Source organism: Kogia breviceps, chromosome 3, assembly GCF_026419965.1.
Source record: "Kogia breviceps isolate mKogBre1 chromosome 3, mKogBre1 haplotype 1, whole genome shotgun sequence".
Taxonomy (NCBI): Eukaryota; Metazoa; Chordata; class Mammalia; order Artiodactyla; family Physeteridae; genus Kogia; species Kogia breviceps.
The window spans coordinates 40,026,378-40,040,563 of record NC_081312.1 but is presented as its reverse complement, the minus strand read 5'-3'; positions in this window follow the sequence as shown (position 1 = coordinate 40,040,563).

Sequence of the window (14,186 nt, the reverse complement as noted above, 5' to 3'; positions counted from 1 at the left end):
ACTACAAACAGGACTGGGAATTATAGAGCAGCCAAGGGGTATCTGGGCAGAAGTGACGGTCCCTGTTGGGGAGTCTTTTTTGCATCCCAACGTGAAAAATGACTTTCGAATGAAGAGAGCAGCTAGAAGCCACCCTTTATGTTTAGCTCTTAGCAGTGCATAGATACTCTCGCCCATGCAATTTTACTAGATCTTCCCAATATCGCTGTGAGGCAAGCAGCTCATTCTACCACTATTTCCGGTGTGAATGCCATGGTACATTTTACACACGAGAACAAGAGCAGCTCTGAGAAGCTGAGTTAGTTGATTACCCAAAGGTTTCAGACTTGGTAAAGAGTGGATCGGGTCTAGAGTCTAAATCTTTGATGTTCTGATCCAACAGACTTCTGGAAAGGGAGGCTCATTCTGACTTGAGGACTTTTTTTTTTGGCCTTTGTAGCGACTTCGCAGCTCTGAAGAGCAGTGGGGCTGATTAGCTACTGGATATGGTTTACTCCACAGTGTAAAGAACCACAAAGAATAAGGTAGGCCTCCTGTGTTCACTTACAAAATCCATTATCACAGGCCTGCAGAGGACCCAGATATCTTCTAGACTCAGCAGTTTCTCTCGTCACAATCTATTCTCAAGCCTGCTACCTGGGTCCCCCAGTTCAGGTTCAGTCCATTCTTCTAAGATCATTCCAGACCTATCAGGTTATCCAACAGCCAAAGCCTGCAATGATGGGATTTCCAGTGCTTCATCTCCATCACTCTTTTTTTTTTTTTTTTTTGCGGTATGCGGGCCTCTCACTGTTGTGGCCTCTCCCGTTGCGGAGCACAGGCTCCGGACGCGCAGGCCCAGCGACCATGGCTCACGGGCTTAGTTGCTCCGCGGCATGTGGGATCTTCCCGGACCGGGGCACGAACCCGTGTCTCCTGCATCGGCAGGCGGATTCTCAACCACTGCGCCACCAGGGAAGCCCTCCATCACTCTTTTATATGTGAGGAGAGAGAGGAGGTACGTGATATTGACCTAAAACTCAGTCTCTGACTCCAGGGTTAGAGCTCTGTTTCACATCTTTCATCAGTTCTCCTAAACCTCACATGCCTTCTGAGAATCACAAGGCCTTAGGCCCACACTTCCTGAGGCGGGCTGGCCACAGGCCATTTGATCAGCAGGTGCTGAGTCTGCTGGGGCTGCCCCCTTCCCTGAGCTCAGCAGGTACCGTGGAGGTCAAGACGAGGTCACACTGACACGTCCCTCCCTCAAGACCATCTCGCCTCTTGGAACACGAATCTTGAGAAATCCTCAGGCCTTATCACCCTACTCCCTCTTCTCGACACCCATTTGTCCCTACTCTCCCAAACTATTCCACGCCAATGTGACTAAGTTAGACATGCGGCATTGAGTCTTTGAAAGGAGAATAAACCATAAAGCACTTGGTCTGACATGTTGATTATCCTTTGACTGCAGAAGGGGTTTTCACTTAACTAATGACTAACATTTATTGCACATTTACTATGTATGAAGCCCTGATGCAAACACTTCCAATGTATTTACTCATTCAATGCCCCAAGGGGTGGGTACTCTCATCTTCATTGTACAACTGGAGAGTATTAAGAGAGATTAAGTAACTTGTTTAAAGTCACACAAGTAAAGCAGTAGGGTCAGGATTGGGACGAGGCAGTTTAACTCCCGAGTCCCTAGTTTTAGCCCAATTTGTTGAAATTCCTCTATTAAGGCCAATTTTATTTTTCCCACTTTTGTAAGTTATTGAGAACAATAAAAAGGGTGTAAACCGGATTTAGCAGAAAGCACTAGATAAACTGCCAGCTGGGCAGGATGGTATTACTCAGTCGGTCTGCAGAACCATTTACCAGCAGTGAAACTGTGTGATTTGCATGTCAAGGGCCTGGAGCTGCTCAAGTCCCCCTTAAAGGAACTGGGGCAGTCCAGAATGACGCTATCAGGACTTGGACCGCCCCAAGGAAGAGGAAACAGTCTGGTAGTCTGGGTCATAAACCCAGACTGGATGCTGTAAACCCTGCCTGAACCCCTGGGGTAACCTCTGAGCCTTAGAGGGTGAGGGTGCAGGGTGAGGGGTTCCGTTCCCTTCGTCTCCCCTCCTGGAGGAGCTGCTTTGTGTTTTGGTAACCCACCCTTGTGATCCACCCTGCTGGTAGCATGGCATCATCAGGAAAGAGGCATATAGCCCAAGTCCTACCTGGGCAGCTGCATGTTTCCAGCTACAGAGCTGATGTAACTTGGTACTAAAGAAAAGAGCAAACTAAAAACGCCCCATTTATCATTTGTTGATCTTAATTAGGTTTGCATTGCCATAAAAATATTCCAGCCACAGATCTGGCCTTGACCACACCACAGGCCAACGTCATAATCTTTAGGTCCTCTTTATTCCCGGATTTGGTCATCCTGATTACTTAATCTGGCTGTGTTGACTTAAAATGACTAGGCAGCCCACTGTGATGGCCCCTGGCTCAGTGTCCTACAACTTCTCATTTTATATCATCTGGGGATAAGACTCAGATACAGCCGGAGACACTTGCAGTGGAAATGAGCCCTGTGGTCTTATGTTGCTCTGAACTGAGGTGTGGGTTGGACAGAACGGGTCCAAGTGCGGCTATAAATGAGGCTTTGTCATCTCCCTTCCTTCCTGTGTTGAATTAGAAACAAAGCTGAATGCCACCGTCAGCTTCTTCCTGTCCCAGCTGCCCCCCGCCATCACCTCCACTCCCTTGTCGGTGCTTTCTCTCTTCCCCCTCCCCTTCCACACTCTTTATTCCCTGGTATAAGAAGTCAGTTCTGTACTCTCTCCCTTCCTCTCTCATTTGATTTTTTACAGCCCAACCGGTCATACAGCCAGTTTTCCAACCACCAAGATGATACAAAATCCTGATTTGCCTATGTTATAGGCTCTTTTAGAGCCCAGAAATGGCAGCCGTCCTTCCCTTGTGTTTCTGCATCTCCAGCATCACCCCCATCACACCCCACCGCACCTGTCAGCTACTGCCCTGGCATAGACAGCCTCTGAGCGCAGACCTGCCTATGCTGCCCATGGTTCTTGGAAGTGAGCCATCACAGGAATGAGCTGGGCAGAGCGTAGGTCTGTGTGCTAACTCTGCCTCTTAACATGTGTGCTTGGAGAAAGGGGGTCATTTCCCCAGCCTCCCATTTTCTAGCCCACACGCTGCACTCTGGCCTGCTCAGTCCAATCTGCAACTCAGTTCAGAAGAACCTGTGACCACAGGGCTCATCTGTGAAGTGGGAGTGAGAATGACAGCTGCCTGGCCCATCCTATTACTGCAGGGCTTAGCTGTGATACTCTACATGAAGCCCATACTACAGGGTGCGACATAGTAAATGCTCAGTCAGTGGTAGCAATGATTACTGTGAGCTATTCCAGGGGACCAAGGGAAGGTTGCATGTGACACCCCCATGTTCTCCATCCTGCCCATCTCCCCTATGGGGATGCCTGCCAGCTCCAAGTTGGAGCGGTTTGTACTTTGCTAACTAGTTGGCTGCTGAGATTTCTCAGGAGACTCTTTTAAAAACTTCTCCTAGGATGTTTTGAGTCCATGCTGCCCTGATTGACATGCAGAGTCAGCATTAAGCTTGAAACTGTGCTGCTCACCCTAAAGGAAGAGACTAAGAAGTACCCATGGTTTTCCCCTAAAATGGATCTTCTCTCAAGCCTTTCAGGAATTCTTTCGTTCTGCTGGATTTAATCTGAAGGTACATTTAACTGACTTCTGACCAAATAACACAAGAACCACACCTCAACACCAATACCTGCCGGGTACCCTCTGGACCCTCAGCAAGCCTGTGGACCAGTTAGGAAAAGAGAACATGTGTGCTCAAGATGTCCACTGCGTCCTAGCATGCCTAAGGATTTGAAGCCAACTGTAGTATACAGGGCCTGTTCTTCCTGGATTAAGATACCTATGAAGGTTTCTGGTAAAACCAGAGAGTGCGTAGTCCTATGTATTCTCACTAGAACCTGGGCCATAGCAACCCTGTCCTCATGTAACACTCAGAGACCACCCAGAGCTGCCTTTCTCATGCCACCAAGGCAGTTCTTACTTCACAGAGGTTTCATTCTTCTAAGACCACCGCTGGGAGATGGGCTAGACAAAGTGAAGGTTGTGCAGGCACTGAGTACAGTCCAACATTCAAGTGGTTGTAAAGGTTGAAAGAGGAATCTTCTTTGGAAACATTTCAAATTAGAAACCAGGGCTAGTCTAGTAGTCATTTGATCTGACAGTGTCAGAAATTACCAGGATGATCTCTGAAGTTCTTCCAGGCTTGTGCTCTCAAGACTAGAAATGAACAGAGGGTTGGTTCATCAGCCTCCACCAGTAGACATCAACTCCATACTACCCTCACCACACACAAAACCTCCATCACTCAGATTTCCTCCCTGTCCATCTCTGCAAACTTCACACTCTGGCACACCCACACACCCTCTCTGCTAGCTCTCTCCATCCAAATCCCCCTGAGGCTCACACAGATCACTTGTCCCCAAAATCACATATGCATATGTCATACGTGATTGCCCTTCATATTTCTCAGCCTTGTCCATACATGGAAAGGAAAAAGGCTTTCTAAAATTATGATCAGCCCAAGATCACAAGAAGGATAAGCCCCCTTTTAGCAACTGATAAGCACTTAAGAATGAAAGAGAAAGGAATATTCCTCAACTCAGCTCCCTCTCTATTTTCTCAAAGAAAATGGTTTTCAAGGATACAATAGTTATTGAGAAAATGAATCGTAGGCCAAGGTAGATGAAGAGATGATATCAATTATTTAGGTAAGTACAGGCAAAACTGCAGAATTATTTAAGCAGTAATTTATGAGCACCAGAAGGGTTATTGATCATTAGGACTGTACCGGGGCTCATAAAAAACAAGTCTTGAAAGTCTAATCTTGTTTTCTTCTTTGATGTTTACTAGACTGGTGGATCAGGTTTGTATGATCAGTTTCACATAGCTGAGCTTCAACAGCATACATGACAAAGTCTTACTTCCTTGTGGCCCAGCAGGATTCAATGAACAATGGTACCCAAAGTATGGTGATTAATAGATTAGTATCAATCTGAAACAGTGTTCTGCAACCCTGGGTAACCCTTGCTTCCTAGAGATTAACAGACAAATTTCACATCTTCCATTAGTCTTATTTTAGATTTCAAACATCATGACCAACCACAAAAATCTGATAATGAGATAAAGTGCTACTTTGTTTTCAAACTACACATGCCCTCCCAGGAGATTCTGATGCATAAAAGCAAAGTGGAGCTTAGAGATCCATTCACTCATGAAGCTAATATTTATTAAGCACAGACTATATGCCTGGCGTGCTTTTGTGGCTGGAAAACACTAAAGCGGGGGGAAAAACAAACAAACAAACAAACACACCCAAAGATTCCTGCATTCTAATCTAGAGATGTGATAGTGTTTACCCAAATGAACCCACTCAATGATAAGGCAGGCTCGTGGTCCTGTGGCACCTGAGCCATTATAGGTACTTCAGAAATATGTGCTCTTGAATGACACCATCAGAGCTGGGGGTCAAACACCCACTTTTTGACTACAAAGATAATACACTTTCTCAGCCCTACCTGGAACAAATTTAAGAAATAAATGAAACTTGTTCTTGGGTCTGAAAAACCTGATTATATCAGGGCAAGATGGAGATGATAGCAGGAGCAAAAAAGTAGGCAGAGGCAAAGAGAATAAATTCAATGTATGTATTCATCCAACGAATGTATATTAGGATTTATCAGACCTTTTGCTAAGTTATGGGACACTATGACAAGCAAGACAGTCACAGTCCCCACACTCCCGACTGGAGCTTATGGTCCAGTGAATAGACAACCACAGGGTGCGGTGGCTGCCCCCCAAAATAAAAATGCAACTGAAGCCCCAGAGTTCCCACTGTTGTGTTTCAGATGAGGGGGATGATGAGCCCCACTGAGCTTGCCATGATTAGACTATGCCCAGAAAACTGCGTTCAATTGCAGACACCAGTACAGAGATACAAAGCTCGATCACATTCAGAGAAGAGTGAACTGGGTGAGGAAGGGAGAAAAAGTGTGTAGCACAGCAATGAGAGGGTAAACTAGGCATGAGCCCAAGAAGAAAATGAGGGATGACATGGTAACTACCTTCAAGTATGCAAAAACTACTGTGGTGATCATTAAGGCTGCTCTTCAAGTGTTTCCAGCTCTCTGCCTTCTGGACATTGAGTAAGAGCCCCTTTTTGGCCCCCTTATGGACAGGTGAGACCACATGAAGAGTTTTAGCCAACAAGTTAAGAGCAGAGTGATATATAATGCATGTAACCTTGAACATTCAGTGCTGGGACAGACTCTCTTTCCCCTCCAGCCAAGCCCTTGACCAACCCTTGATGGACATTTTACAAGATCAGCAATAATTATTCATATTTTCATTTCTGCTAAGATTGTGGTGGTTGTTTGTCACTGCGGCATAACCTAGTCCATCCTAATGCTTGCTATATGGAGAGAGTCTGGTAATTTAGAGCCCTCAGGGTTAAAACTAGGATCATGTCAGTCTGCAACAACAGTTACAGAATTTGTTTTAGCATAAAAGTGAACTTTTTTTCACAAAGGTACTCAAACGTGTAATCAGCTTCCTTGGGAAAGAAAGAGTTCACCATCACTGGACATCTTCAAGGAGTCTACAATCTTTGGTGAGATGGTGGACAGGAGGTCAGAATGGACCATCTCAGAGAGGCTCCTTTCAACCCTGGGAGACCATCATGACACATACTGAATGGGCTTAGCGAGCGCACTGTAACTGTGCTGCTTCTCTGGGCCCACTGGGGGAGGCCTGGGGCTGGCTCACCATAATGTCTCCACTGGCCACATACCCTGGCCCCTGCTGCTTTCACTATACCACACAGTCCTGCACCTGTGCTCAGCACTGCTGACGGGCTCAGGAAGTGTGTACAAACTGCACAGCAGCTCAGATGACAAAGAGGTAAAGCAAATGATAAAGGTTCTCTTGACTCACCATCATGCAGAATGATAAATAGTCCTCTGGAATTCCCATCTGCATCATTAGCATCCTGGGGGCATTAGGAAACCTCTGAATTCACCCCTATTGATTTGTTCCTCATCATGCTTATCTGCTTTCTAGGAAGAAGAGCTAAACATCCTCCCTAACCAGGCAGAACTCCAGCACAGAGATCTGCTCTGGAGAGATATGTGTTGAGAGTAAGGCTAGGGAGAAATATGGATCTTACCATCAAAGGCTGGGTTTGACAAATGCACACAGAACATTCTCCAGGATAGATCACATCTTGGGTCACAAATCAAGCCTCAATAAATTTAAGAAAATTGAAATCGTATCAAGCATCTTTTCCAACCACAACACTATGTGACTAGATATCAATTACAGGAAAAAATAACTGTAAAAAAACACAAACACATGGAGGCTAAACAATATACTACTAAATAACCAAGAGATCACTAAAGAAATCAAAGAGGAAATAAAAAATACCGGGACAAATGACAATGAAAATACAATGACCCAAAACCTATGGGATGCAGCAAAAGCAGTTCTAAGAGGGAAGTTTATAGCAATACAAGCCTACCTCAAGAAACAAGAAAATCTCAAATAAACAATCTAATCTTATACCGAAAGGAACTAGAGAAACAAGAACAAAGAAAACCCAAAGTTAGTAGAAGGAAAAAAATCATAAACATCAGAGCAGAAATAAATGAAATAGAAACAAAGAAAACAATAGCAAAGATGAATAAAACTAAAAGCTGGTTTTTTTTGAGAAGATAAACAAAACTGATAAACCTTTAGCCAGACTCATCAAGAAAAGGATGGAAAGGACTCAAGCCAATAAAATTAGAAATGAAAAAGAAGTTACAATAGACACCACAGAAATACAAAGAATCATAAGAGAATGCTACAAGCAACTCTATGCCAATAAAATGGACAACCTCAAAGAAATGGACAAATTCTTAGAAAGGTATAACCTTCCAAGACTGAACCAGGAACAAACAGGAAATATGAACAGACCAATCACAAGTAATCAAATTGAAACTGTGATTAAAAATCTTCCAACAAACAAAAGTCCAGGACCAGATGGCTTCACAGGTGAATTCTATCAAACATTTATAGAAGAGCTAACACCCATCCTCCTCAAACTCTTCCAAAAAATTTCAGTGGAAGGAACACGCCCAAACTCATTCTATGAAGCCACCATCACTCTGATACCAAAACCAGACAACCATACTACAAAAAAATGAAAATTACAGACCAGTATCACTGATGAATATAGATGCAAAAGTCCTCAACAAAATACTAGCAAACAGAATCCAACAACACATTAAAAGGATCATACACCATGATCAAGTGGGAATTACCCCAGGGATGCAAGGATTCTTCAATATACACAAATCAATCAATGTGATACACTGTATTAACAAATTGAAGAATTAAAATCATATTATCATCTCAATGGATGCAGAAAAAGCTTTTGACAAAATTCAACACCTATTTATGATGAAAACTCTCCAGAAAGTGGGCATAGAGGGAACCTACCTCAACATAATATAGGCCATATATGACAAACCCACAGCAAACATCATTCTCAATGGTGAAAAACTGAAAGCATTTCCTCTAAGATCAGGAACAAGACAAGCTTTCCACGCTCACCACTATTATATGACATAGTTTTGGAAGTCCTAGCCACGGCAATCAGAGAAGAAAAAGAAATAAAAGGAATCCAAACTGGAAAAGAAGAAGTAAAACTGTCACTGTTTGCAGGTGACATGGTACTATACATAGAAAATCCTAAAGATGCCACCAGAAAACTACTAGAGCTAATCAACGAATTTGGTATGGTTGCAGGATACAACCTGAACAGAAATCTCTTGCATTCCTATACACTAACAAGGAAAGATCAGAAAGAGAAATTAAGGAAACACTCCCATTCACCATTGCAACAAAAAGAATAAAATACCTAGGACTAAACCTACCTAAGGAGGTAAAATACCTGGACTCAGAAAACTATAAGACACTGATGAAAGAAATCAAAGATGACTCAAACAGTTGGAGAGATATACCATGTTCTTGGATTGGAAGAATCAATATTGTGAAAATGACTATATTACCCAAAACAATCTACAGATTCAGTGCAATCCCTATGAAACTACTAATGGCATTTTTTACAGAACTAGAACAAAAAACCTTAAAATTTGTATGGAGACACAAAAGACTCCAAATAGCCAAAGTAATTTTGAGAAAAAAAAAAATAGAGCTGGAGGAATCAGACTCCCTGACTTCAGACTATACTACAAAGCTATAGTAATCAAGACAATATGGTACTGGCACAAAAACAGAAATATAGATCAATGGAACAAGATAGAAAGCCCAGAGATAAACCCACGCACTGATGGTTGACTAATCTATGACATAGGAGGCAAGGATATACAATGGAGAAAAGATAGTCTCTTCAATAAATGGTGCTGGGAAAACTGGACAGCTATGTGTAAAAGAATGAAATTAGAACACTTGGACACCATACACAAAAATAAATTCAAAATGGATTAAAGACCTAAATGTAAGACTGGACACTATAAAACTCTTAGAGGAAAACATAGGAAGAACACTCTTGGACATAAATCACAGCAAGATATCTTTTGACCCACCTACTAGAGTAATGGAAATAAAAACAAAAATAAACATATGAGGGGCTTCCCTGGTGGCGCAGTGGTTGAGAGTCCGCCTGCCGATGCAGGAGACACGGGTTCGTGCCCTGGTCCGGGAGGATCCCACATGCCGCGGAGCGGCTGGGCCCGTGAGCCATGGCCACTGGGCCTGCGCGTCCGGAGCCTGTGCTCCGCAGCGGGAGAGGCCGCAGCAGTGAGAGGCCCGCGTACCGCAAAAAAAATAAAAATAAAAAATAAACATATGGGACCTAATTAAACTTAAAAGCTTTTGCACAGCAAAGGAAACCATAAATGAGATGAAAAGGCATCCCTCAGAATGGGAGAAAATATTTGCAAACGAATCAATGGACAAAGGATTAATCTCCAAAATTTACAAGCAGCTCATATAGCTCAATATCAAAAAAACATACAGCCCAATCAAAAATGGACAGAAGACCTAAATAGACATTTCTCCAAAGACGACATACAGATGGCCAAGAGCCACATGAAAAGCTGTTCAACATCACTAATTATTAGAGAAATGCAAATCAAAACTACAATGAGGTATTACCTCACACCGGTTAGGATGGGCATCATCAGAAAATCTACAGACAATAAATGCTGGAGAGGATGTGGAGAATAGGGAACCCTCTTGCACTGTTGGTGGGAATGTAAATTGATACAGCCATTATGGAGAACAGTATGGAGGTTCCTTAAATAAATAAAAATAGAATTACCATATGACCCAGCAATCCCACTACTGGGCATATATGCAGAGAAAACCATAATTCAAAAAGACACATGCACCCCAATGTTCATTGCAGCACTATTTACAATAGCCAGGTCATGGAAGCAACCTAAATGCCCATCGACAGGCGAATAGATAAAGAAGATGTAGTACATATATACAATGGAATATTACTCAGCCATAAAGAGGAACGAAATTGGGTCATTTGTATAGACATGGATGGACCTAGAGACTGTCATACAGAGTGAAGTATGTCAGAAAGAGAAAAACAAATATCATATTAATGCATATTTGTGGAATCTAGAAAAAATGGTACAGATGAACCGGTTTGCAAGGCAGAAATAGATACCCAGATGTAGAGAACAAAAGTATGGATACCAAGGGGGTAAAGGGGAGGTGGGATGAATTGAGAGATTGGGATTAACATATATACACTAATATGTATAAAACAGATAACTAATGAGAACCTGCTGTATAGTACAGGGAACTCTACTTCATTTCACTGTACAGTAGAAACTAACACAACATTGTAAAACAACTATACCCCAATTAAAAAAAAAAAAAGGCTTCCTTTGAGCACTTGTCCCATCTTCTCGTGCTCTGCTGGAACTGGCTTGTACTGGCTCATGGGAACCAATCAAACACATCTCTTCCCAAGTCAGTGTTGAGTGAGCTCACAATGTCAGCTTAAAATTGGGCCTGGTGGGAATATTTACACCACGAAAACCGGTAAGTGGTACAAATCAGGGTTCTGTTGTGTTTTGCAGCACTATTTTGACCACTTACCAGCACACCGCCTGGTAAGAAATAACAAGAAAATTATGGTCTTCAGAACCAGGATGATCTGGTTCATTCTGGCTCTGCTCTACTTGTTGTCATTAGGGAGAAAGTACTAAAATTTCTATGAACCTTAGTTTCCTTATCTAAAATGGGTATAATAATGAAAATCAAGCTATTAAGTACCTCATAGGGTAGTATGAGGATCAAATGTGATAATGTCCACATATCCCTTACTAAACTAAACAACGCTCCTTCACCTCAGGGCACATACAGACAATAACCTCCAGAGACAGAAAAAGAACACCTCTGAATCATGACTTCTTCTTTTTCTTAAAGTATGAAACAGTCCCAGAAGTGTCCCAACCTTACATCCTCATATCCCTTCAGCCAGTTTACCATCACACATGACTATACCTAAAACCAATACTTGACAAGGGTAATAGAACCCGAACTACAGCTCCTGAGTGTGCCCAGGAGTCCCAGGTGGGATTGGTGGGATTTTTAAAGCTCCCCACATGGTTTAATGTGCATTTAGAATACAAAACCAGTAGCTTAGAGGCTAAGTCTTGGACAAATTATGACTTAGCCCACTGGGCCTAGAGAGGGATTCATTTCCTCCTGGAGAGCAAGGATGGAGGACACAATCGGGGTTCTAGGAGTGTGAAAGGGATAAAGGAGGCTGTGTATCAGGTAACCAGCAGTATTGGCCCCAGTTTGCATTCCCAGCTATTGGACCTTTCAGGGGCAAAGTGTTCAGTGGGGAAAACCAGAGGCATTAAGAAATGATTGTTCTTAGAGTCAAGACACTCAACTGTTTGAAAAACAGAAATGAAGTCTTAGATTAAGATTTGAGAAAATAAGGTGTGGGAGGGAGAAGGTTAAGAAAGTGTTTGTAGTTTTGGTTCAAAATGGCATCATAAGAGGCTCCTGAACTCCCCTCTTCCTACGGACACACCAAATCTATAAATACATATGGAACAAGTTCCTCTGAAAGAAATCCAGACACTAGCCAAGTGACTTGTACACATTGGGCAAATGAGAAAAAAACCCACATCAAAACAGATAGGAGAGGCTGAGACAATCTCACCATAAACCCCACTCCCAGCTCAGTAACATACAACCAGGAGGGAACTCACAACTCTCAACTTCTCTCTGAGGAGTGAAGATTTTAGTCTTCGTATCTGGTGTAACAACTTTTAAGACTTCCACCTGAGAGATGAGCCCCCAAAATATCTAGCTCTGAAAGGCAATTGGGCTTGCGTCCATGAGACCCACAAGGCTATAACAAACTAAGAAACAGATCTTAACTTATTCCCATGGATTCATCATGACTATGACCCCAGGTAGCAGAACTAAATGCCCAGGTTTTCTGGGAAAGAGGCCTATTTGCTTATCTTAAAAGCTATGTCCTGAGGGATAGGCTTCTGAGGCATCTAGGGGTCAACTACAGTCATCTCCAGAGACTGGGGTGGCTGGCAGATGCCATTTTCACACTCTGCTTGTGTCTCACTCCAGGTCACAGGTATCCCACAGAAAGGAGCTTATGCATACATCTGGCACCCTAGCATTACCAGCTGCCACCAAGGGAATGAAACCCTTGATAACCTCACTCCAGTGGCCAGCAGAGCTTATATTTGTGGGTTCAACAGCACTGTAACAGACGGAAAAACAGTTCTTAACTAGCTATCCACCCAAGGCACAGCACAGAGGCAACAGACTGAAATGCCCAGTCTTCCCATGAAAGAGGCCTATCTACATATATTAAAAGCTGCAGCCTGAAGGTCAGGCTTCTAACTTAACACATCTCTAGGGGCTAACTGCAATCCTCTCCAGTGACCAGGGAGGCCAGTGGGTGCCATCTTTGCAGTCTCCCTCTGTCCCACCCCAGGTTACCAGTGTCTCTGATAACGAAGCTTGTGCATACATCTGGTACCCTGGGTTTTGTGGCTGCCACCCAAAGGATACATCCCTGAGAGTCTGGTAGCCAGTGGGGCTTGTGTTAAGAGGTTCAAATGGGATGGTAGCCAAAAATAAACAGTTCTTAACTGGCTATCCCCCAGGGCTCAGTACAGAGGGAACAGACAGAAATGCCCATATCCAGTGTTCCCCTGAAACAGGCATATTTGCATATTTTAAATGCTGCTTCCTGTGGGTTTGGTTTCCTATCAGTCTACATCTGGGGTTGACTGAGATCCCCCATTTGTGACACTGACAGGTCTTGGAACACCCCTCACCAACTGGGAGTCACCAAGATTAAAGATGGCTGCTTGGACAATCACAAATGTTTGAGAGACAACCAAGAGCTAGGGCAGGGTTGAACAGTAAGTTTCATCTCCTACACAAGGCCACTTCCAGACTGAGAGCTAGCTCTTTTATCTAATGCACAGAAACCAACACAGAGTCAAGAGAAATGAAAAACACAGAAATATGTTCAAAACAAAAGAACAAGATAGGGCTTCCCTGGTGGCGCAGTGGTTGAGAATCCGCCTGCCGATGCAGGGGACACAGGTTCGTGCCCCGGTCCAGGAAGATTCCACATGCTGCGGAGCGGCTGGGCCCGTGAGCCATGGCCGCTGAGCCTGCGCGTCCAGAGCCTATGCTTCACAATGGGAGAGGCCACAACAGTGAGAGGCCCGCATATCACAAAAAAAAAAAAAAAAGAACAAGATAAAAACCCAGAAAAAGACCTTAATGAAATGGAGATAAGTGATTTAACAGATAAGGAGTTAAAAATAATGGTAATAAAGATGCACACTAAGGTCAGGAGAACAACATATGAACAAAGTGAGAATTTCAACAAAGAGAAAATATTTAAAAATATAAGAAAGTACCAAACAGAATTTACAGAACTGAAGAATACAATAACTGAACTAAAAATTTCATGGTGGGAATCACTGCATTGGAACAGAATAAATAAAAAAGAAAAGAAATAAGGACAGTCTAAGAGACCTCTGGGACAACATTAAATGCAACAACAT